General features: G+C 36.8%; 1 long non-coding RNA gene across 1 annotated transcript in view; it reads left to right on the plus strand.

Annotated features, from left to right (window-relative positions):
- Nucleotides 1-26,418, plus strand: part of LOC137019379 (uncharacterized) — a 74,891-nt gene extending 48,473 nt beyond the window's left edge. The window contains exon 4 of the long non-coding RNA XR_010895004.1: nt 26,370-26,418. This is a non-coding gene — a long non-coding RNA (uncharacterized lncRNA). The remainder of the gene's footprint in view (nt 1-26,369) is intronic.
- Nucleotides 26,419-27,235: the final 817 nt, after the last annotated feature.

Raw genomic sequence — 27,235 nt, forward strand, 5'->3', positions numbered from 1 at the left:
GAAAGCAAAACTTGTTTGTGTGTGTGCACTTGGAAGCACAGAGCAAACTGCAACAATGGAAAATAGCCTGCGGTCTTCATTGAGTGGATATAAACCCATGTGCTCCAGTTCTTGTTTCTTCAAAGACGAGCTTGTGAAAGCACGGCAATAAAAACGTGCAGTCTAATAGCAGGTGATTTTGCAATACATGTTGCAATAGTGTAGAATTTGACTGTTGAAACAGCAGGTTCTATTATTGTCATCATTTCTTACCTCTGTTTTTCAGATTCATTCATTCTTTCTTTCTTTCTTTCTTTCTTTCTTTCTAAAATGAACCTCATTTGCATAGAAATGAGGTGGGTCAATTCATACACTACCAATCAAAAGTTTGGGGGTCGATTTTTAAGTCTCTTATGCTTACCAAGAAGGCATTTAGATGATCAAAATACATTAAAACAGTAATATTGTGAAATATTATTAAAATGTAATTATTTTAATAGGGACCTATAATGCCCCTTTCACAAGATGTAATATAAGTCTCTGGTGTCCCAATAATGTGTCTGTGAAGTTTCAGCTCAAAATACCCCACAGATCATTTATTATAGCTTGTCAAATTTGCCCCTATTTGGATATGAGCAGAAACATGTCGTTTTTGTGTGTGTCCCTTTAAATGCAAATGAGCTGCTGCTCCCAGCCCCCTTTCCAGAAGAGGGCGGAGCTTTAACAGCTTGCGCTTCGGTTGCTCAACAACAACAAAGCAGGAGAATCTCACGCAGCCAAAATGAGGATTGTCAGTAACGGTGTTCAGCCTTACATTGTTCAAACCGGAGTCGACACTGATGGAGAGATGAAGAAGTTACAACTTTCAGAATGAAACTGGACGTTTCTGAATGGTTAGTGGATAAATTTATGTAGTTGCTGTGGAGTTGATTCAACTCATCGACTAGCATGTGCCGTCATGTTAATCTTTTGTGATTTCATGCAATGACATCACCATTTTCTCAAATTCTTGTTTTTGTAATGTAGCGCAATAGTATTGCTTTCAAAAACTTGCTTTTAAAACCCGATTTCGAAAGTTTGTTTTTCAGGCCCCAAAACGCCGTTGTCATGTAAATAAACGGACAAAACGCATGTAAAAGTTTTCAGTTTTTAGTTGAAAACAGTGTTTAAACACCCCCCTTCCAAAAAATAAAATTTAATATTTAAACTGCTGCACTGCATAATAATACTCTAACAATGAATTATGTGGTGTGACCAGCAAAATCATGTTGTCCAAAGAACATGCAGGAGGAAAAACAAAACAAGAATTTATATATTAAAGAGTTGCTAATAAAACCATGCCAGTTTTCAGAAGATACATTCACTGATTTCTCTGAACAAAACGTGCCTGCTCATCAAACCAGAACAGGTGGGAAACATTACTTATCTCACTTCTGAGTGCAGTGGAAAACACTTATCATTAGCACACACACACACACACACATGCACAGATCACAAATGAGCTATAATTGATGACATCTCCTGGCTTTGTTAATGAGTTCAATGGTTCATCTCCTCGCCTGAAGTTACATGAGGTATCTGCTAATTACTCTTCCTGTATGATCCAGTGTTTTCAGACCCGCCTGTTGAGCACTATGAATGTTTTTTCCTAACTTCCTCTATTCTGGAATCCTGACCCGGCTCTGACCTAGGGATGTTTGAGCGCTTGACTTCAGTTTACATTGTTTGCCCATTTTTGAATATGTTTGAAATGGTCCCTGTCATGTGGCTTGAGGAGACCTGACCTGTGTGTGTGTGTGTGTGTGTGTGTGTGTGTGTGTGTGTGTGTGTGTGTGTGTGTGTGTGTGTGTGTGTGTGTGTGTGTGTGTGTGTGTGTGTCGAGGGGCGCGGTGCTAATTTCTCTCTTGGAAAGGAAACCGGGATCCCAAATACATCCACTTTGTTAGCAGGAGAACATCTGCTCCTCGTTTGTTCCATCCCTTCTTGTTTTTATTCCCTCTCCTGGCCCACACTCACAATCTGTCTCTTCGGTCCCCAGGCGTCCCATTTCTCTCTACTCAAATGTTGTGTCAAATTATGCTTTATACTTTTATGTGTCTTTTCATCTAGCTTTATTTCTTGCTCTGTCTCTTGCTATCTCTCCTCTAAGTTAGGATACATCATTTCCAATCTACATTTTGGTGGTTTTAATCTGTAAATGTTACACTGTGAACATTAATTTGTTAATAAGTATTTTTATCATGCTTTGAAGAAAAGGAAGAGTAGTAGAGTGTTGTTACCGTCACAGTCTGCCGTCATTTTACGCCAGACTACTTCACAAACAAGGGTTAATTCAATGTTGGATTGCAGATTGCACATGCTAGTCGATGAGTTGAATCAACTCCACAGCAACTACATAAATTTATCCACTAACCATTCAGAAACGTTCAGTTTCATTCTAAAAGTTGTAACTTCTTCCTGAGTCTCTCCATCAGTGTCAACTCCGGTTTGAACAATGTAAGGCTGAACACTGTTACTGACAATCCTCATTTTGGCTGCATGAGATTCTCCTGCTTTGTTGTTGTTGAGCAACCAAGCACATGTCATTAAACCCCGCCCTCTTCTGGAAAGGGGGCTGGGAGCAGCAGCTCATTTGCATTTAAAGGGACACACACAAAAAAGGTGTGTTTTTGCTCACACCTAAATAGGGGCAAATTTGTCAAGCTATAATAAATGATCTGTGGGGTATTTTGAGCTGAAACTTCACAGACACATTCTGGGGACACCAGAGACTTATATTACATCTTGTGAAAGGACATTATAGGTCCCCTTTAATATAGTTTGCAGTTTGCTTCCCAAGTAAATTGATCTTGTTTTAAGATCTTTGTTTTCTCTTTACTTTTCTTATCCCACTCTCAAATAGTTTTTTGCCCTCTTGTTTTAAGCATAAATATAACTATATTTAATGAGGTCTGTGCTTAAAACAACTATTTGCCAGTGGGGTATTAAAAATAAACTTCAGTAAAGGATAACACACAGTCATCTGGTCATTATCTCAAAATAGACCCTCACATGAATCAGAGGGGTCTTGTATCATCCTAAAGGTTTTTTAACGATAATGACTGGCTATTAAAGGGCTACTTAAGAAATAAATAAATGACCATATTGAATTGAGTTGGAATTATTTTATCAAGTTAAATATACGGTTTAGTGTTCGTATACAAAATATTGGACCATAAAATGGCATGATTGACTAGTCAGAAAAATATAAGAAAAATATTAAGTATTATTAATATTAAGAAATTTTACTTCTCAAGTGATAGTAATGTTTTATACAGTACATAGTTCAATATTTTTACTGGAAAAAAACAAAAATACTAATTGAGAAAATGTCTTTTCTTTTTAAGTGTAGGTTTTTAACCTCAGTATCTATATCTGATATGTTATTAGCAAATGCCAGTGACATTTACTCTGAGAGCTGAAAAGGATTTGAATTCAGTTAAAACAATTCCCTTTCTGTTTATTTAATTCCCCTCTCTCTGCAGCTGGGGAAACATGCTTGCTGTCAGAATTGTGAGTTATAAAGTCAGAATTGCAAATTATAGTCAGAATTGTGAGTTAAAGTCAGAATTGCGAGTTATGAAGTCAGAATTGCGAGTTATGAAGTCAGAATTGCGAGTTATGAAGTCAGAATTGCGAGTTATAAAGTCAGAATTGCGAGTTATAAAGTCAGAATTGCGAGTTATAGTCAGAATTGCGAGTTATGAAGTCAGAATTGCGAGTTATACAGTCAGAATTGCGAGTTATAAAGTCAGAATTGCGAGTTATAAAGTCAGAATTAAGAGTTATGAAGTCAGAATTGCGAGTTATACAGTCAGAATTGCGAGTTATAGTCAGAATTGCGAGTTATGAAGTCAGAATTGCGAGTTATACAGTCAGAATTGCGAGTTATAGTCAGAATTGTGAGTTATGAAGTCAGAATTGCGAGTTATACAGTCAGAATTGCGAGTTATAGTCAGAATTGCGAGTTATGAAGTCAGAATTGCGAGTTATGAAGTCAGAATTGCGAGTTATACAGTCAGAATTGCGAGTTATACAGTCAGAATTGCGAGTTATAGTCAGAATTGCGAGTTATGAAGTCAGAATTGCGAGTTATACAGTCAGAATTGCGAGTTATACAGTCAGAATTGCGAGTTATACAGTCAGAATTGCGAGTTATACAGTCAGAATTGCGAGTTATACAGTCAGAATTGCGAGTTATGAATTCAGAATCGTGAGTTATGAAGTCAGAATTGTGAGTTATAAAGTCAGAATCGCGAGTTATGAAGTCAGAATTGCGAGTTATAAAGTCAGAATTGCAAGTTATAGAGTCAGAATTGCGATTTATAAAGTCAGAATTGAGTTATAAAGTCAGAAATTAGTTATAAAGTCAGAATTGAGTTATAAAGTCAGAATTGCGAGTTGTAAAGTCAGAATTGTGAGTTATAGTCAGAATTGCGAGTTATTAAGTCAGAATTGCGAGTTATAGTCAGAATTGCGAGTTGTAAAGTCAGAATTGTGAGTTATACAGTCAGAATTGCGAGTTATACAGTCAGAATTGCAAGTTATGAAGTCAGAATCGTGAGTTATGTAGTCAGAATTGTGAGTTATGTAGTCAGAATTGTGAGTTATAAAGTCAGAATCGCGAGTTATGAAGTCAGAATCGCGAGTTATAAAGTCAGAATTGCAAGTTATAGAGTCAGAATTGCGATTTATAAAGTCAGAATTGAGTTATAAAGTCAGAAATTAGTTATAAAGTCAGAATTGAGTTATAAAGTCAGAATTGCGAGTTATAGTCAGAATTGCGAGTTATTAAGTCAGAATTGCGAGTTATGAAGTCAGAATTGTGAGTTATAAAGTCAGAATTGCGAGTTGTAAAGTCAGAATTGTGAGTTATAAAGTCAGAATTGCGAGTTGTAAAGTCAGAATTGTGAGTTATACAGTCAGAATTGCAAGTTATGAAGTCAGAATTGCGACTTATAAAGTCGGTTTTGTGTTCGTATACAAAATATTGGACCATAAAATGGCATGATTGACCAGTCAGAAAAATATAAGAAAAATATTAAGTATTATTAATATTAAGAAATTTTACTTCTCAAGTGATAGTAATGTTTTATACAGTACATAGTTCAATATTTTTACTTGGAAAAAAACAATAATAATAATTGAGAAAATTTCTTTTTTTTTTTAAGTGTAGGTTTTTAACCTCAGTATCTATATCTGATATGTTATTAGCAAATGCCAGTGACATTTACTCTGAGAGCTGAAAAGGATTTGAATTCAGTTAAAACAATTCCCTTTCTGTTTATTTAATTCCCCTCTCTCTGCAGCTGGGGAAACATGCTTGCTGTCTCCCGTACACACACACACAGTCAAAAAAAAAGTGTTCAGTCAGTAAACATTTAGACAGAGTGAATGTTTGGGATGGGTGTATGGTTTGTTTCTGTGCTGAGCTTCACTCTGTGAGTGTGCTGTTGCCTCTCTGAAGACGCATGTGCTGACGGAGGTACAAACTGACAGTGTCTAAAGCATTCAGGAAGACCGAAGCATTGAAACCCATAGGTGTGCAAAATAAGGAATGATCTGTAAAAGACAAAGACACAAGCTTAAAAATAAACAGCAAAGATTTAGTAAGAAAATCTGGTTAAATTTACAGTAGACTGCAGTTGCTAGTGTAGGCTCGAGGGATGTGCAAAGGATGAATGGAAGTGTACAGTGTAGTAGCGAGTTATGCAGAGAGTGTCCTGCTTTGGCTCCACACCCTCTGCAGGGCCAGACTGTGCTGTAGGCAGGGCGTGAGGCTTGGTGCCAATGTGCCAGCTCTACGCCGGGCACCATGCCAGCGCCATGAATCACTCACTGTCATCCTGCTGGCCTGATGGACAGAGCGAAGGAAAGGAGAGGCATTTTTCTTTCTCTCTGCCATTTGCTTTCTATCTCTTTCTTTTTCTTTCTTTGTGTATGTGTGTGTGTGAACAAGAAGAGATGCTTTATGCCCTGGCGTGGAACAGAAGTGAGGGACAAACACTGTGGGCATCACCGAAGGGGCATTCAGAGATGGCACGCATCTCCCACTGCAGCAAGAAATGTGCCAGGACACATATGCACACACACTGACGCATGTTTACAGCCTGCAACATCATTTGAAAAAGGCGAAAATGTGTAAACATAAGCACAAACACTGAAGTATAAGACTGAACTAGATATATTCACTTGAGAATCATGGGCCTTAGATTTGTTTTTCATCATGAATTTGAACTCTTTAGAAAAATTGTTCATTTCTCACATGGTACACTGTATGGTAATCAATATATAAGGAATAGTGAATGAGTGAAGAAGTGAGCAGTCACATCAATATTCGTAACCTTTTTTTTTTTTTTTTCTGGAAGTATGCAGGCTTGTTTGTTGTCGTTGCCTAGGGTACAATTATACTTGCGTTCATGTTTTGGACCTGTAAAAAGGCATATGGAACAAATATACTAGGCTATATAAGAATCCTTAAGAGAACTGTGGATACTATTGAAGGCCAAACCAAAATGCAGAAAGTAAAAACTGATTTGTATGCTGAATTTAAGAATGAGATACTAACACAGGGTATGAAACCCCTGTGAATGTTGTTGGTAGGCCTCTAAGTTTGGGTAAAAATGCTGACTTTCATGTTAATTGTAATTGTTTATGTGATCTCAGTTCTATGGAAGCTTGTTTCCACCACTAAATAGAAAAAAAAAGGGGAATTGCAAGGGTAATTTACATCTCACAATTCTGACTTTTTTTCCTCAGTATTGCATTATATAAAGTCAGAACTGTGAGTTATAAAGTCAGAATTGTGTGATATAAAGTCAGAATTGCGTGATATAAAGTCAGAATTGCGAGTTATAAAGTCAGAATTGTGAGTTAAGTCAGAATTGTGAGTTATAAAGTCAGAATTGTGAGTTAAGTAAGAATTGTGAGTTATAAAGTCAGAATTGCAAGTTATACAGTCAGAATTGAGAGTTATACAGTCAGAATTGCGAGTTAAAGTCAGAACTGCGAGTTATAAAGTCAGAATTGCGAGTTATAAAGTCAGAATTGCGAGTTAGTCAGAACTGCGAGTTATAAAGTCAGAATTGTGAGTTATAAAGTCAGAATTGCGAGTTATACAGTCAGAATTGAGAGTTATACAGTCAGAATTGCGAGTTAAAGTCAGAATTGCGAGTTATAAAGTCAGAATTGCGAGTTATAAAGTCAGAATTGCGAGTTATGAAGTCAGAATTGCGAGTTATAAAGTCAGAATTGCGAGTTATAAAGTCAGAATTGTGAGTTGTCAGAATTGCGAGTTATACAGTCAGAATTGCGAGTTATAAAGTCAGAATTGTGAGTTAAGTAAGAATTGTGAGTTATAAAGTCAGAATTGCGTGATATAAAGTCAGAATTGCGTGATATAAAGTCAGAATTGCGAGTTATAAAGTCAGAATTGCGAGTTAAAGTCAGAATTGCGAGTTATAAAGTCAGAATTGCGAGTTATAAAGTCAGAATTGTGAGTTATGAAGTCAGAATTGCGAGTTATAAAGTCAGAATTGCGAGTTATAAAGTCAGAATTGCGAGTTATACAGTCAGAATTGTGAGTTAAGTCAGAATTGCGAGTTAAAGTCAGAATTGCGAGTTATGAAGTCAGAATTGTGAGTTATACAGTCAGAATTGCGAGTTATACAGTCAGAATTGTGAGTTAAGTCAGAATTGCGAGTTAAAGTCAGAATTGCGAGTTATAAAGTCAGAATTGCGAGTTATAAAGTCAGAATTGCGAGTTATACAGTCAGAATTGTGAGTTATAAAGTCAGAATTGCGAGTTATACAGTCAGAATTGTGAGTTAAGTCAGAATTGCGAGTTATAAAGTCAGAATTGCGAGTTATAAAGTCAGAATTGTGAGTTATAAAGTCAGAATTGCGAGTTAAAGTCAGAATTGCGAGTTATAAAGTCAGAATTGCGAGTTATAAAGTCAGAATTGTGAGTTAAGTCAGAATTGCGAGTTATACAGTCAGAATTGCGAGTTATACAGTCAGAATTGCGAGTTATAAAGTCAGAATTGCGAGTTATACAGTCAGAATTGTGAGTTAAGTCAGAATTGCGAGTTAAAGTCAGAATTGCGAGTTATAAAGTCAGAATTGTGAGTTAAGTCAGAATTGCGAGTTAAAGTCAGAATTGCGAGTTATAAAGTCAGAATTGCGAGTTATACAGTCAGAATTGTGAGTTAAGTCAGAATTGCGAGTTAAAGTCAGAATTGCGAGTTATAAAGTCAGAATTGCGAGTTATACAGTCAGAATTGTGAGTTATAAAGTCAGAATTGCGAGTTATAAAGTCAGAATTGCGAGTTATAAAGTCAGAATTGCGAGTTATACAGTCAGAATTGTGAGTTAAGTCAGAATTGCGAGTTAAAGTCAGAATTGCGAGTTATAAAGTCAGAATTGCGAGTTATACAGTCAGAATTGTGAGTTATAAAGTCAGAATTGTGAGTTATAAAGTCAGAATTGCGAGTTATAAAGTCAGAATTGCGAGCTATACAGTCAGAATTGCGAGTTAAAGTCAGAATTGCGAGTTATAAAGTCAGAATTGCGAGTTATAAAGTCAGAATTGCGAGTTATAAAGTCAGAATTGTGAGTTAAAGTCAGAATTGCGAGTTATAAAGTCAGAATTGCGAGTTATACAGTCAGAATTGTGAGTTAAGTCAGAATTGCGAGTTAAAGTCAGAATTGCGAGTTATAAAGTCAGAATTGCGAGTTATAAAGTCAGAATTGTGAGTTAAGTCAGAATTGCGAGTTAAAGTCAGAATTGCGGGTTATAAAGTCAGAATTGCGAGTTATAAAGTCAGAATCGTGAGTTAAGTCAGAATTGCGAGTTAAAGTCAGAATTGCGAGTTATAAAGTCAGAATTTTTAGTTTATAGCACGCAATTGTGAGTTCATAGCTTGCAGTTCTGACTTTATTTCTTGCAATCCTCACGTTATATCTCGCAATTGTGAGAAAAAAAGAAATCATATTTTGTGTGTAGTCCAAATTGAATGTTAAGATAAAAAGTATTTTGAAGTAAAAAGAATCTAGGATTATATACAATATGTAGCTACTATAATAGTATATATTAATATTTTAAATTAGCTTTAATTTTTATATTTATATTTTTGTTTTAGTGATTTTATGTGTCTTTGTGATTTTTATTTATTTATTTATAAATATTTAGCTTATTTTTATGTCTGTTTTAGTTTGAGTAATTTTAGTAATTCAACTGAAAACCTATTTTATTTCAGTTAGGCCCTGTTTACACCTGGTATTAAGATTTGTTTTGGTCGATCAGATCACAAGTAGATGAGGGAGATACATTCCAGTTTCACTTCCCATAATGCTTCCGCATTAGGTCATTAAGTGGAGAGTAAGCGTTCTTTTGTGGCTGTTCGAACATACATACTTACATAACAGTGTAGACGGTTCCTGAACAAATGAATCTTATGAGGTAGTATGTATCAGTCTGATGGATCCTTTACTAAATGAACTGTAATATAATATAATATAATATAATATAATATAATATAATATAATATAATATAATATAATATAATATAATATAATATAATATAATATAATATAATATAATATAATTTGGGCTCTGTTGTTTTTAAATTAATATATCTGTAATATACTAAGTTGGAATGTTCCCTGGAAAATTTAACGCATCAGCAAAGAGAGTTAGCAAACCAGATATTATAATTGAAGTATGTGTAAATGAAATGGAATCAAGAGCTTATTTTATGGATATCTCATTGGAAAATCTGTATCAATACCCAGCCCTAGCCCTAGGCCAAAACATCGTTTTGATCCAAACTTTATTAACTTTGTGCAAATCCTCAAAACTGTTTACATAAATCTAAAAATGGTGTGAGGTTTATATGTCAGTCATTTCTGTCTGACTTTTGTTGGCTCTGCTTTGTCAGGCCGACTTTGAGGCTCTGTGTCTCTTGGCATGGTTCAGGCTATTTAGAGCTTGGAGACCATATCTGAACTACTAATGAATACTGAACGCATGGACTCGTGTTGCTTCGTTTCAGAAGCTCTCCATTTTTATTATGCTCTCACAAGTGTTGACAGGTGATGGGGGTGAGCTGGAGTGTGCAGCGAAGGAGTCAGCGGAGTTACGGTCAAACATCTGTTACAGTACAGACCCCTCACAGAGAGCCACGTTAGCATGCGTCCTGACAGCATGACGGGAGGGCTTGTGGGAAGACACGCTGCATCATTGGAGGTGCCTTTGGTGCTACACAAGACCTGATGCCATTCCATCCATATGGTTATGGTTGTGTTCACACTTGGCAGGCTTGCTTTGATTAAAACGAGCTCTGGTGCGATTGCTCTGTTAGTGCGGTTCATTAGAATAAGTGTGAACGCTGCCACCGAACCTTGGTGCGCAACAAAAAGGAAAAAAATGTGTCTCAGTCTGCTTCCAAATGAACTCGACTGAAATATGAATGCAACATTTGGGCATAACTGATTACGTGTAATCTGGATGACATAATCAGATTCCAAAAATTCGGTATTACATTATAAATTACTTGTAATCAGATTACAGTTACTTTTACTCATTATTCATTCATTGATTCTCGCTACTGCTTCTTTATATTTTTCCTTTCTATAAAAGTCTGCTGCTTATATATACGTTCAGAAGGTCTTCCAGGTTTGTGGAATTGCACACGCAGATCAGTCACTAGTCACGTGACTCACTGAAAACTGAGCAAAACACAGAATTTAATCACTGGATTAACAGAGATCATTTCACTTTTAAGAAGTGTTTTCTCAACATTGTATATCTGATGAACACATTAATTATTATTTGAATAATCACTCACTGAGTCATTTAACCATATATTACTTTCTTCCGAAGGCTTTAGTCTTTTAAACACATTAAAATGTACAAATTCACATCATTTCATATTTATGTGCAATGCAGGGATTCCCCAACTTTTGAAACTCTTTGACATAATATATTTACTTAAAGTAACCCCTAAGATTTTAAGCTAATAAATTAGGTCAATGATGAAAAAAATCTCTTTTTTTATTGCTTTTAATTTAAAAGTATTTATTTTTATTTTTATTTATTAAATTATTAGCTTTTTATTAAACTCATGAACCCCCACAGTTCTTTCACAAACCCCAGTCTGGGAAACCCTGACATGTAATATTTAATGCACTTTGTGTTGTTGATAACAAAGAATGAAATATATTTTCTTTCTCTTTGTGTTTTTATATCAATATGGTACAAGATTATCCTATTCGAATCAATGTGAAAATGACAAAATTTGCATTTAGGAGATATAAGCATTCAAAACTTACAGTCTCTCATCTGAAGTCCCACCTCCTCCTACACTATTCATGGACACTAAAGCCGCGGCAGAAATCAATGATTTGTTCACACATTTACTAGTTTCTACATGGTGAATGGCATATAGTGCACGATACAGAGAATAGGTAACGATTCAGACAGAAATATGCTTTCCATTGATACGAATGAAGTCCGTTTTCATGTTAGTGTCCTGTGAACCGCCACAGCGTGAACAGTCTGCTCTGGTCCAGATACACGATAGCACACTCATATGGTACTCATATGCGTGAGTCGGCACAGACCGCAAAAGGTATTGGACCCATTTAAATTCTGCACAGAATGCTGTATTTTAAAGCGATATAAAGGACATGAGGAGAAACGGCTCTGGCTGAGCTGTAACATAAACTAAACGCTATTGGCTATTTTAAAAAAGGGGCGGGGCTGTTCGATATATCGCCCTGTCTTCCTGTTTCAGTTGAAATTACGTCAACACATTGAATAATGCTGCGCATTCCAACACTCTTCAGTGGGCCTTTAAAATGAAAACAATCCTCGTCTACACTGGCGGTTCAGGAACGATCTCAGTCTACACTACGTGACCGAAAATGTATGTCACATGACCGTTCATGCACACTGGGCATGCGTGTACAAGTGTAAACAGCTGCCTCTTGGGCATGTGGGTAGCTGCAGTATTAAAAATGCAGAGTTTAACTGCACAATGGCTGCTAAAAATGACAACAAAGCCAAAGATTGCAGTTCAGTCTCCGTGTTATTCTTTACGGGCAAATGGGGGCAGCCACGGCATCATTTTCAAAAGTCTCCGTTTTGGTACGTTTACACTGAAACGTACGGAAGAGGATTAGGGCCAAGCAATAATAAAAAAATAAAACCATCTCGAGAAAAAAGTCTAAATAAAATGTTGAGAATTACGAGAATTTAACGAATTTGTTCTCGTAATTTAATTACTTTTTTCTCATAATTTAGTGAGTTTATTCTCAACATTTTATCTCAAATTTTTTCTCAAAATTTAACAACTTTAATCTCGGGATGGTGTTATTTTTTTATCATTGCTTGGCCCTAATCCTCTTCCGTAGAAACGAAACCCCAGCATTTTCAAACTAAAACGGGGTTAGCAGCATTTTCGAAAGTCTCCGTTTTTGAGGTTCAAAAACGCGGGCGTAGTGTAAACGACAGGCGTAACTATAGCAAAACTTGCGCGTTTTAAAACGAAGACGCACTAGTGTAAACGTGTAAATGTAAATGTATCATTTTCTTTTTTGGTCCAGACCAAAAGAACCAAGAGAACTGAACTACAACTGTGAACACACCCCTAAACAACACTAATTGCATTATACGAAGCTTTCATAGAGTAAATGACATGGCCAAACTGGTATGCGTGGTCTGGTTACAGTAGAAACATATACTGTAAATCTGTTCTAGTGACCCTTGGGAGAGTCCATACATTCTCCCATACTGGCTTTGATGATGTTTCGAGATGAGAACAAGGTCTGTCGGCCAACGAGCACATAATTAATTGCAGCGGTCTGGCCAACTTCAGAGCCTGTGGTTCAGACTCCAGGCTCAGATTCAATAGAGCGGGTTCAGGCCTCATACTGTTATAAAAGGGGCCAAAACTGAAGTACATTTGCAGATTTGTGTCCTTTGAAAGTTCCTAACTGATTTATTTTATCTTTGTTGGCTGGATGAAAAGGTCCATTTAAAATGCGATCACCTAGAGCAGAAATGTGAATTTTAAATGGCCTAAGGCTGTTTTTACACTTTCACACTATTTTAATGATTATTTGGTCCTAGAGTTTGTTTCTTCTCCCCTTCCCTTATGAGTCTCTTTGCACATTGTACTTTTGGGTCCAAACTGTTGCTTCCCCTTTGGATTTACCACTATAAATAGCAGTTCACTTTTGTAGGGTGTAGGATGGAATACTTTCATACCAAAATTGCGAACCGTACAAGAATTCACATAAACAGCCTTTTCACATGTGCTCATGTGCAGTCAAAGTCAGAAAACCGTTTTCACACCAAACAAACAAACCAAACTTTGATGTCAAACAGACCTTCAGAAATGCTTTAGTTTGAAAGTAAAGTAAAATAATCTAACCATATTTTATAGTGAATAAAATAGTTACTGTATTTTTGATCAAATAAACGTATCCTTGGTGAGCATAAGAGGCTTCTTTCAAAAACCTTAATAAATAGCAACCCCAAACTAACCGTTTTCAACACTGATAATAATCAGAAATGTTTCTTGAGCAGCAAATCATCATATTAGAATGATTTCTGAAGGATCATGTGACACTGAAGACTGGAGTAATGATGCTGAAAATTCAGCTTTGCAAACAGGATAAATTACATTTCTTACACAACAGGGTAATTCCATGTCAAATCAACCAAATTTCAGAAACTTCCCCATCTCAATTTTTTCTGTAGAAAGACAATCATAAATAGTGATGAAACCTAAAATATTAAATGTCACAGATGTATATTTACTGAATAATCCACTATTTTGTCGAGGGGGCTCAAAAAATAACCATTTTCACATGAGATTTGGAGCCAAATTACAGAGGTGTAAAAATGAATGATTTTTACACAGAGATTGGCAGGTCTATTAGTAAAATCTGTTGACTTTAGCAATTTATGATTCATTATATGCCAACGGTGACAGTTCAAAAGCAAAAAGCACTTCTTGTGTTTTTTGCCTCAAGATTGCATGCATGTAACTGGAGAAGTGTTAAAGATATCTTAATATCCTTTTAGATTCTGGTTCTTAACAAACTTTCCTTTTGGTATCTTCATTTGATGGTTCAGTCACAGAGATATGGTGATCTTAATGCGGCTCCATGAGTAAATTGGTAAATTGTACGCATTTTTAGTGGTCAAAAACCAAAAACCATTTTCCAAAGTTTGAATGCCTGTAACTCTAAAAATATTCAAAATATCTTAATATCCTTCTAGTTTGTCATTCTTAATAAACTTTCCTTTTAAAATCTTAATTTTAAAGGCCCTATATAGTTCAGTCCCATAGAAATGGGGATTTCAAAGCAGCTCCATGTTCAAATTGTCTTTCTACAGAAAAAAATATTCAAAACATTTTTTCTAAACTTTTGACAGGTACTTTATTATTATACTTTTTTCACACATCCACACATAGACTGAGGATTCCCAGGATAAATGCACACTTTGTTGCCTTCACTTACACTGGAACACCGATCTGCTTCATTCTGAAAAACAAATCTGAATTTCCTGAGTCATAAGCTGCTCAGAATTACAATCAGCCTCACTTCCCAGCAGATAGCAGAAAGCAGGGTTTCCAGGAAGGCCAACAGTGGTTATCACCGTTACATTTTCACATAATGAAGCTCATGGAACACTAATAGTTTCTTTTCCAAATGTCTGGCCTTGACAGAGGGAGAAAAGACAGGAGAGAGAAGTGATAAAATGGAGATTTTATGCTAATTGCCTTCATGCCTTGTAAAGCACACATCCACTCCATTTAGCTTATTGATTGGGGAATGAGCAGGCCAGCTATTTACTCGGATACGCCTGAGGGCTGTAGGCTGCTTACATGTGCACCGTCCAAACCAAATTAATATATATGTATAGGCCTACATTTATGAGACAGGTTAGAAACAGGTAAGATTTCTCCAAAAAAAACATGGTGTACAGTAGTTTATTATTAACTATTTACATATATCTGATTTTATTTAAATCATCATATTTTCAAAATGTATTTATTCTTTCAATCTTAAAACACATTTTATTCAACAAATTTTAAAATGTATTCAGTTAAAAATGTATTAATTATGGCTAGCTATAGAACAAGCACTATTCGGTTAGTTAAAATGTATAAGATTAAAACAAATAGATTTTTTGATGATAAATATATAAACCTGTTTAAACGCATTCAGTTTATTTATTTCTATTACAGAAATCTTACCTGTTTTTACTTGTTTAATTTATGTATGACTGATAAATATGCATCGCATTAAGTTTATTAGTTTGTTCATGTTGCAACGGACTGAGGTTTGATCATATTATCTTTCTCAAATCTCTTTTATATAATCATATTCTGGTCTGCTAGCCTGGAGCTAACAGTACATCATTAGGTTAACTTAGCTTTCACCACATGACTTTTCTTTCATGGACTCTTTCTTACCCCCCTCACCTCTCATCTGTCTCTGCTGCAGTGTAACAAGGGTCAAAGGTCATGAGCAAGAGAGTGGGAAGGTATTTTTGTGGTAACCGTAAACCACATGGTGAAGCTGTACCCAAACATCAGCTGTCTGTGACATTAGAGGACCCCAGGGTAAGAATGTAAGCGATATGAGTATTTGTCAGTCTGTGTGTGGTAATTAACCGAATACATACATGAAAGAATAGTTTGTGATATTCAGTATTCAACTTGTATGTATATATGCATGATTTGATGCTTCCAGTGAGCCTGAGGCTTGTATAATAAAGTGTATGCATGGAATACCTACGAGTAAATATAGCATGTGTGTGTGTGCGTTCATGGCTAGATGAGAGGAGAAGGAGGACAAAAGGAAAATCATTTTTATGCCACCCACCAATTTTAGACCCATTCCCTCTCTAGACACACACACACACACACACACACACACACACACACACACGCACACATATGTTTCAGCTTATCTCTCCTGTAGGTCTCAGGTCTTGATCTTAAAGGGTGGATTTAGAATAAAGGCCACAGACAAACATGCTGCTTTTATTTCAGATCATATTATTCTCTCAGGCTCCCAAAATACACGCATACACTAAAATGGAAACATTCTGTTGTTCGTCTGTCTGGTACGAGAGTTGAGCTTTGTGTTTCAATTGATTTAGAAAGCCAACACTACCTGAAAAATCGATTTTATACTTTACAGTGTCATTTTCCTAATTTAAAAAATGGATATCGTCAATTTCTATTCTATTCTATTCTATTCTATTCTATATATTTTTTATTTTATTTATTTATTTTTATATACAATCAAATTTGCCAGATGTGCATTTTATTTTATTTTACTTAGTTTTTTTATTTATTTTTATTTTATTATTTTATTGTTTTTATTTTATTTATTATTTGTATTTTATTTTATGAATACATTTTTGTTTTGTTTTTTATTTTATTTTGTATTTATTTTAAATGTGTATTTTATTGTTCAATTAAATGTTAGTTTTATGTTCGTTTTATTTTATTTTACTTTGCTTTATTTTTTATATTTTATTTAATTTAATATATATAATATATATATATATATATATATATATATATATATATATATATATATATATATATATTTGACTTTACTTTATTTTTATTTTTAATTTATTTTTATTTTATTTTGTATTATTTTTATTTTATTTTATTAATACATTTTACATTTTTATTTTATTTTTCATTTATTTAAAAAATTTATTTTATTAATTTTTATTTTATTTTATTTTATTTTATTTTATTTTATTTTATTTTATTTTATTTTATTTTATTTTATTTTATTTTATTTTATTTTATTTTATTTTATTTTATTTATTTTTTGACCTGGCTTAACAATGTACTACTTTTGGAAACTGTGGCTTTTAATTGAAAACGCTTGCAATGTATCTTGTCGCCTCCACCGTAACTTTGTGTTTTTGTTGCCGCGTCCTGTTATCTGTCACAAAGGTCTAAAAGAAGCCTGTCCATTTCTAATACGTATGAAATTGCAAGTGTTTTGCTGTCACTGTAAGATGTATTTTCTGTCACCAAATCAGACATTTTATCACATTCGGACAGCTAAACAAGAGATTCTCTGACATTGTTATGTGTGGATTTATATTCTTTTAGCTTCTATTCCAATATTGTGAATATTTTTGAGGTAAATATTCCCCATCCCATGTGTCCTGGTTTGACTTAAAAACAAAATCCTCATCCTTGGAGTCAACGAGGAGCCGCAGAACAGCCATAGCACATTGCGATCATCAATAGTGTTCGGTGACTCAGGATAAAACAGTATAAACCTCAAGAGTAGAAGCGTGTAACGGCTCTCTGCCATGTTAAAATGGAAAATGCAGTTGGGGAGGTGCCATTGTTTACAGTGCTAAGCCCAGAGAATGCAGACAGCACTGCAGGATGAGGCTGAACTCACGTGTGCGCGCTCACCACTCTTTCCAAAACCAGCCGAGACTGAGGAAATGGAGAGGATAGACTGGATGAAGGAATATTTGCTGTAAAGGTGGCAAGACAGAAGGGTTTGGAGTTTTGGAGCCCTGCTTTTTATGTTTATTTGTACAGAGCTCTTCACAGTAGGGTTTTTCTTTCAAAGATTGTTTGCACTCTTGTCAGGCTTTCTTTTCTTTTGTTTTGACATAATACAGCATTAGCACAGTAGCTAGTTTGTGTATAGAACTCATGTCACTTCTTCAAACATCAACATGTACATTCACATTTCACTGTTTCCTACACTTTGAGTGCCTCTTTCCATTTACCCCTTTCTGTCAGTCTCTCTCAGATCTTTTAGAGCTTCAAAAGATCCTCAGGTTCCTTTCAGTGCTGAGTGTGTTTGCCACAGCTGACTAGTTCTGTCTTATGCTGTGCACATTTGCTTACAAGTCCAGTTCTGTGTATGCAAATAATATGTAAAGTTTGACTTGACAGAAAATACAAATTAAAGGTTGTTTTTTTTTTGGTCATTGATTTTACAGTGTCCATTGTTACACGTAGTTACTATAATAATAACTATAAATTATGTATAATTAAATGCAAATAACCCTGAACCAAACCTAGTCCTAACCTAAATCCTATAGTATTATACAGTATATAGTATTATACATATACTATAGTATTATTATTAATATTACTCAGCACTTTAATATATAAATACACTGTAACAAGGACACCATAAATAAAGTGTTACCACTTTGTTTATCATTATTATTTTTGGAATACCACATTTATTATGATCACACCTCTTCTGATGATCACACCTCTGATTATGATCACACCTCTTTCTCTGACAGCCTTAGTTTCTGTAAATAGAAATAAACTTATAAAGAGGTGTACTTCCTCTTTAAAAGTAACTTACATTTTTATGGAAGCTTTTTTCCATTACTGAATAAAACATAAAAAAGGTAATTGCAACTTTTTATCTCACATTTTATCTCATATTTTCTCACAATTGCGAGTTATAAAGTCAGAATTACGTGATATAAAGTCAGAATTGTGAGATATAAGCTCTTTTTTCCCCTCAGAATTGGACTTTATTTAGCTTACAGTTGCAAGTTTATATCTCACAATTCTAAGAAAAGAAGTCAGAATTATAACATGTGTTATAAAGTTTATGTTAGACAATTCTGACTTTATAACTCACAATTGCGGATTTATGTCTCACAATTCTGACTTTAAATCACGCAATTCTGACTTTAAAACTCGCAATTGTGACTTTATATCTCACAGTTCTGAGAAAAAAGTCCTTATTATAATTATTCCAAATTTAGTTTATTTTTATTCCATAAATGAAAATATTTCCAAATTATACTAAGCATGGCAAGTAAGAACGTACAGAACATACAAACAGTGAAAAGTCTCAGTGCAGAATTATCAGCACTTTTGGAACACTACATGTCCGCCCAGGGGTGCGTTTCCCAAAAGCATTGTTAGACAAGTATGGTTGCACGTTCCGTCGTTATTAGCTTAGATCAACGAGTCTGTGTTTCCCAAAAAGCATAGTTCTGACGAAAATGTGCAAACAGCATCGCAAAGTTGTGCAAAGCTTTTGACCTGTGATCAGAAGCATAGTTCTGTCATGACAACTCTTGAAGTGTTTGGCATGGTAATGGATATGCCAATGTATATATCTTGGAAGAATAAATCTGCTATGTTGCTGCTGTTTTTGCTGCTGCTGTTGGTTGTTGTTGTTGTTGCTGCTGTTATTGCTACTGCTGTTGGTTATTGTTGCTGCTGGTATTGACTACTGCTGCTGCTGTTGGTTATTTCTGCCCTCTGTTATTGTGCTGATGTTATTGCTGCTGCTGTTATTGCTGCTGTTGTTGGTAATTGCCGCTGCTGTTATTATTGCTGCTGCTGCTGCTGTTGGTAATTGCTGCTGCTGTTAATTGCTGCTGCTGTTATTGCTGCTGCTGCTGCTGTTGGTGGTAATTGCTACTGCTGTTATTGCTGCTGCTGTTATTGCTGCTGCTGCTGCTGCTGCTGTTGGTAATTGCTGCTGCTGTTATTGCTGCTGCTGTTGGTAATTGCTGCTGTTGTTATTGATTCTGCTGCTGTTATTGCTGCTGCTGTTATTGCTGCTGCTGCTGCTGCTGTTGGTGGTAATTGCTACTGCTGTTATTGCTGCTGCTTTTGGTAATTGCTGCTGCTGTTATTGATTCTGCTGTTGTTATTGTTGCTGCTGCTGCTGCTGTTGTTAATTGCTGCTGCTGTTATTGCTGCTGCTGCTGCTGCTGTTGGTGGTAATTGCTACTGCTGTTATTGCTGCTGCTGTTATTGCTGTTGGTAATTGCTGCTGTTGTTGGTAATTGCTGCTACTGTTGGTAATTGCTGCTGCTGTTGGTAATTGCTGCTGTTGTTATTGATTCTGCTGTTGTTATTGTTGCTGCTGCTGCTGTTGGTAATTGCTGCTGCTGTTATTGCTGCTGCTGTTGGTAATTGCTGTTGTTGTTATTGCTGTTGCTGCTGCTGTTGGTAATTGCTGTTGCTGTTATTGCTGCTGCTGTTGGTAATTGCTGCTGCTGTTATTGATTATGTTGTTGTTGTTATTGTTGCTGCTGCTGTTGGTAATTGCTGTTGCTGTTATTGCTGCTGCTATTATTGCTGCTGTTGTTATTGCTGCTGCTGCTGCTGCTGTTGGTAATTGCTGCTGCTGTTATTGCACTGATGTTATTGCTGCTGCTGCTGTTATTGCACTGATGTTATTGCTGCTGCTGCTGTTATTGCACTGATGTTATTGCTGCTGCTGTTATTGCTGCTGTTGTTATTGCTGCTGCTGTTGGTAATTGCTGTTGCTGTTATTGCTGCTGCTGTTGGTAATTGCTGCTGCTGTTATTGATTCTGCTGTTGTTATTGTTGCTGCTGCTGTTGTTGGTAATTGCTGCTGCTGTTATTGCTGCTGCTGCTGTTGTCAATTGTTGCTGTTATTGCTGCTGCTGTTATTGCTGCTGCTGTTGGTAATTGCTGCTGTTGTTATTGCTGCTGCTGCTGCTGTTTTTAATTGCTGCTGCTGTTATTGCTGCTGCTGCTGCTGCTGTTGGTGGTAATTGCTACTGCTGTTATTGCTGCTGCTTTTGGTAATTGCTGCTGCTGTTATTGATTCTGCTGTTGTTATTGTTGCTGCTGCTGCTGCTGCTGTTGGTGGTAATTGCTACTGCTGTTATTGCTGCTGCTGTTATTGCTGCTGCTGCTGCTGTTGTTGGTAATTGCTGCTACTGTTGGTAATTGCTGCTGCTGTTGGTAATTGCTGCTGTTGTTATTGATTCTGCTGCTGTTATTGCTGCTGCTGTTGTTAATTGCTGCTGCTGTTATTGCTGCTGCTGCTGCTGTTGGTGGTAATTGCTACTGCTGTTATTGCTGCTGCTTTTGGTAATTGCTGCTGCTGTTATTGATTCTGCTGTTGTTATTGTTGCTGCTGCTGCTGCTGTTGTTAATTGCTGCTGCTGTTATTGCTGCTGCTGCTGCTGCTGCTGTTGGTGGTAATTGCTACTGCTGTTATTGCTGCTGCTGTTATTGCTGCTGCTGCTGCTGTTGTTGGTAATTGCTGCTACTGTTGGTAATTGCTGCTGCTGTTGGTAATTGATTCTGCTGCTGTTATTGCTGCTGCTGTTGTTATTGATTCTGCTGCTGTTATTGCTGCTGCTGTTGTTAATTGCTGCTGCTGTTATTGCTGCTGCTGCTGCTGCTGTTGGTGGTAATTGCTACTGCTGTTATTGCTGCTGCTTTTGGTAATTGCTGCTGCTGTTATTGATTCTGCTGTTGTTATTGTTGCTGCTGCTGCTGCTGTTGTTAATTGCTGCTGCTGTTATTGCTGCTGCTGCTGCTGCTGTTGGTGGTAATTGCTACTGCTGTTATTGCTGCTGCTGTTATTGCTGCTGCTGCTGCTGTTGTTGGTAATTGCTGCTACTGTTGGTAATTGCTGCTGCTGTTGGTAATTGCTGCTGTTGTTATTGATTCTGCTGTTGTTATTGTTGCTGCTGCTGCTGTTGGTAATTGCTGCTGCTGTTATTGATTCTGCTGTTGTTATTGCTGCTGCTGCTGCTGTTGTTATTGATTCTGCTGTTGTTATTGTTGCTGCTGCTGCTGTTGGTAATTGCTGCTGCTGTTATTGCTGCTGATGTTGGTAATTGCTGCTGTTGTTATTGCTGTTGCTGCTGCTGTTGGTAATTGCTGTTGCTGTTATTGCTGCTGCTGTTGGTAATTGCTGCTGCTGTTATTGATTCTGCTGTTGTTATTGTTGCTGCTGCTGCTGTTGGTAATTGCTGCTGCTGTTATTGCTGCTGCTGCTGCTGCTGTTGTTATTGATTCTGCTGTTGTTATTGTTGCTGCTGCTGCTGTTGGTAATTGCTGTTGCTGTTATTGCTGCTGCTGTTAGTAATTGCTGCTGCTGCTATTGATTATGCTGTTGTTGTTATTGTTGCTGCTGCTGCTGTTGGTAATTGCTGTTGCTGTTATTGCTGCTGCTGTTATTGCTGCTGTTGTTATTGCTGCTGCTGCTGCTGGTAATTGCTGCTGCTGTTATTGCACTGATGTTATTGCTGCTGCTGCTGTTATTGCACTGATGTTATTGCTGCTGCTGTTAGTAATTGCTGCTGCTGTTATTGATTATGCTGTTGTTGTTATTGTTGCTGCTGCTGCTGTTGGTAATTGCTGTTGCTGTTATTGCTGCTGCTGTTATTGCTGCTGTTGTTATTGCTGCTGCTGCTGCTGTTGGTAATTGCTGTTGCTGTTATTGCTGCTGCTGTTGGTAATTGCTGCTGCTGTTATTGATTCTGCTGTTGTTATTGTTGCTGCTGCTGTTGTTGGTAATTGCTGCTGCTGTTATTGCTGCTGCTGCTGTTGTCAATTGCTGCTGTTGTTATTGATTCTGCTGTTGTTATTGTTGCTGCTGTTGGTAATTGCTGCTGCTGTTATTGCTGCTGCTGTTGGTAATTGCTGCTGTTGTTATTGCTGCTGCTGCTGCTGCTGTTGTTATTGATTCTGCTGTTGTTATTGTTGCTGCTGCTGCTGTTGGTAATTGCTGCTGCTGTTATTGCTGCTGCTGTTGGTAATTACTGCTGTTGTTATTGCTGCTGCTGCTGCTGTTGGTAATTGCTGTTGCTGTTATTGCTGCTGCTGTTGGTAATTGCTGCTGCTGTTATTGATTCTGCTGTTGTTGTTGTTGCTGCTGCTGCTGTTGGTAATTGCTGCTGCTGTTATTGCACTGATGTTATTGCTGCTGCTGTTATTGCTGCTGCTGTTGGTAATTGCTTCTGCTGTTATTGCTGCTGCTGCTGTTGTCAATTGCTGCTGTTATTGCTGCTGCTGCTGCTGTTGTTGGTAATTGCTGCTGCTGTTATTGCTGCTGCTGCTGCTGCTGCTGTTGCTGCTGCTGTTATTGCTGCTGCTGTTATTGCTGCTGCTGTTGTTGCTGCTGCTGTTATTGCTGCTGCTGTTGTTGCTGCTGCTGTTATTGCTGCTGCTGTTATTGCTGCTGCTGTTGTTGCTGCTGCTGTTGTTGCTGCTGCTGTTATTGCTGCTGCTGTTGTTGCTGCTGCTGTTATTGCACTGATGTTATTGCTGCTGCTGCTGTTGCTGCTGCTGTTATTGCACTGATGTTATTGCTGCTGCTGTTGTTGCTGCTGCTGTTGTTGCTGCTGCTGTTATTGCTGCTGCTGTTGTTGCTGCTGCTGTTATTGCACTGATGTTATTGCTGCTGCTGCTGCTGTTGTTGCTGCTGCTGTTATTGCACTGATGTTATTGCTGCTGCTGTTATTGCACTGCTGTTATTGCTGCTACTGTTATTGCTGCTGCTGCTGCTGTTGTTGGTAATTGCTGCTGCCACTAATATTACACTGATGTTATTGCTGCTGCTGCTGTTGTTGGTAATTGCTGCTGCTGTTATTGCTGCTGCTGTTGGTAATTGCTGCTGCCACTAATATTGCACTGATGTTATTGCTGCTGCTGCTGTTGTTGGTAATTGCTGCTGCTGTTATTGCTGCTGCTGCTGTTGGTTATTGCTGCTGCTGTTATTGTTGCTGCTGTTATTGCTACTGCGGCTGCTGTTGGTTATTGCTGCTGCTGCTGTTACTGTGCTGCTGTTATTACTGCTGCTGTTTTTGCAGAGCAAGTACAGAGACTTACTACTGCCAATACATAAATGACAGGCTGCTGTGAGCAAGCAAGTCATGCTGCTGCTGTACAATATAACATACATGAATTACCCATAGCAGATCTGTATAGTTGGAGCTGGGGGGAACCAATCAGCTGTGTCCTATAGAGAATGATGTGATTGCAAGCAGATTGAGTTAATGACCTATGAGCCTGCATCATCTAGAGTTTCATGACAGAACTTTGTATTTTCTTGTTTTTATGACATGGACTTAATAAATCCTTATCTTGAGCAAAATAAGCAAGAAAAAATGAGAATTAGTCCTCACATGCCATGTTTGTAATTTATAGCAAATATTCAGCATTAATTCCATCACAAATGGACTAATTAAAAGTTCTTCACCTGTGTAACATCATTAACCAACGTAGCTGAATGACAAATTTGTGACAATACAGCTTCGGGATACAGTTGTGACTAGCTTGTTAATTTATTCAACAATGCATTGTACCAGTTAAGCAGCGAGTTACTTCATTGTATGGGAAACACTAGACCAGAACTTATACACATACTCATGGTACACAGCAAGACAGGATGAGAACAAGATAAAAGAAAAAAGAAAAATGAAAAGCCTTGGAACTGAAAAGCTAGTAACAGAGACTAAATAAATCACACCAATAGAGCAGCACTGGAGTACAGATGGAGAGAAGGTCTGGAAAACCCACTGACCTCAGGAGAAAGACAGTTTGAGAAGTGAACAGATAGCTTTATTGTCCTCCAATCGTTTCAATATTAATCAATCAGCTTACTCAAGGATACATGTCCATGCTGACTGCACTGGGATGTCAAAATGAGTCCCACTATTGTTTTCATAATCCACTGGACTCACGTTGAACCCAGCGAGGGGCTCTGAAATGAGCCACAGCAGTGTGTGAATGTGGACAGAGAGAAAGAGCGGGGCTTCATTCTCAAACTTTTGCCAGCATTGTGAACCCTGGAGGAATGGAACCTGCCAAATTAGCCAGAACCACAGCAAACCTTTTATCCTGCAACCATAAACTCTCTATATCTCTCTCCACTGTCATTCTGTTTTTTCAGAATCACATTTTTCCTGCACGTGCAACCAAATGCACTATCATGTTTTTTTTTTTCCCTTTCTTTTCTTCTCTGATTTTTTCATGTACAGTCTTTTAAGTGCCTTTACATGAATGTGGAGCATATGTGTCGGACACACAGTGAGAGAGACTTAGAGAAAGTGCCTGCGGGTCACCCAGCCCTGGGGCGGTAGGGATCTGTAAGCAAAAACAGTGCTGTTGCTAAGACACAGCCAAAATATAAACAAAGGCACAACCCTGCGCGCCGAACAAGGGCTGTTTCAGTTGGAGTCTCGCTCGAGTTTGGAAAACAGCATTGTGAGAGATGATGAGAAGAGAGAGAGGGAGTGTTTTCTGAGGAGGATGTTCTCACTCTGCAGGTGTTTGCTGAGGAAATGCCTCCACAGCTGCATGGGGTTTGTTTTCCAAGATCATAAACGTTGGACGCAGCTTATGAGAAATCCAGCCGTCAATCAAATCTTCCAGCCAACATACCCTTACAAAATTACATAAAAGCACCGTGTTATTATGTTATGAGTATGACCATACATATTTATTATGGAAAACATTCAATGATGGACACTTCATGGTTATTCTGAGAAGCACCTTACAGTAGGCTACCATGGTGTATGAATATGATAATTAAACAGTATAATGGTATCCATTACAAAATGTATCATGCTATTACCATCATGCATAGTAGAAACATGGTAGTACCATTGTACTTTTTATTCTTTGAAGTGTCTTAAAATACCATGATATATGAATATGGTAATCAAACAAGACCATGGCATAATTTTAAAATAGGACTCTAACACGATGATAATACAGTGGTATTCTTTTAAGTGTCATGCAATAACCTAATGTAGCCTATGGTATTACCATGTTTAACAGAATGGTAGTACCATGGTATTCTTTGAAGTATCACACACTAACATAGTGTAAGTTACTAAAAGGTACCATATGGTACAGGTATTTAACAGGTACACTACCATGGTGTATAAATATATATTAATCAAACAGTTTTATAGTATCCATTACAAAAAGGTATCTTAAAATACCATGGTGAAATGAATATGGTAATCAAACAATAATAATCCTTACATTTATATAGCGCTTTTCTGGGCACTCAAAGTGCTTTACATATTGAAGGGGGAATCTCCTCAACCACCACCAATGTGCAGCATCCACCTGGATGATGCGACGGCAGCCATATTGCGCCATTACGCCCACCACACACCAGCTTATTGGTAGAGAGGAGACAATAGCATGTTTTTCTTTTAAAATGGACTCTAACAAAATGGTAATACCGTTGTATTCTTTTAAGTGACATGTTAATCAAAAAAGTACCACGGAATTGCCATATTTGACCATGTTTAATAGTGGTACAATGATAATCCTTTAAGTACTTTACAATACCATTGTTTATAACCAAATATGCAATGGTGGTGTCCAATTCTAAAAGGTACCATTCTATATTATTACCATATTTTCACCATAGTATTATTTAAAGTACCTCACAGTGTTATATTTCCATGTTTTTGGACGCTAACATGATTATATATAATAACATGTTTGTATATTATTATGATAATCAAATGTTTCTGTTCTATATTTCATATATAGTATGACCATCTGACACCAGCACACAACCATGGACTGCCACAGTACTGTAAGTATGTTCTCTTCAATATGCTTTATACTGAACACTCACTCACACTCACAAATACACTTCCCTTCCACTTTTGTGCATTGATTATTTAGACATTAATCAGTCATGTAATGGAATAACATTAAACAAGAAGGAAGCTCTTTCTACTTCATTCCCAGATCACATGTGTATGTGTGGGATGGATGTGTTTGGGCTCAGACAAGAAATGAGGTCTGGAGATTTATGTGGGATTTTCCACTTTGATTTGTGCGTGTGTGTGTATCTGCCAGACTTCTGCTCTCATGGTTTGACTTTATGCAACACATCAGAGTCATCCAAAAGGTGGAGAAAACCGAAAGAGGGAGAAAGAGGGAGAAAGGACACAACATCTATTCCTGATTCAAGATGTCTGCTCTTTCTTAGAATAATACATGATTTTACATATAAATCTCTCTCTCTTCTGAAAATCTAATTGGATTTAACAAATATGTCTATGTTTTTTTCTATTGACACTTGATTTGAATCATTGAAATATTTATTTATTTGTTGTTGTTTTTTATTCAGTATATATACATATTTATTCAATTATTTGTTGCTCTGCAGAGTTTGGCTTTATGCATGTGAACTGTGGGGTTTTCCCTTTCATTGCATTTCAGAGACCTAATGAAGTCAGTTACAACAAATTGCAACCACCTCTTTCACTCTCTGTCAACACACACACACACACACACACGCACACAAATTGCATATATATATAAAAAAAATATATATATTTATTTATTTATATACACTTTATACACTAAAAAATTTCCACCTAATTCAACTTGATTTAAATCCATTT

This window comes from Chanodichthys erythropterus, chromosome 4 (genome assembly GCF_024489055.1).
Source record: "Chanodichthys erythropterus isolate Z2021 chromosome 4, ASM2448905v1, whole genome shotgun sequence".
NCBI classification, from domain to species: domain Eukaryota; kingdom Metazoa; phylum Chordata; class Actinopteri; order Cypriniformes; family Xenocyprididae; genus Chanodichthys; species Chanodichthys erythropterus.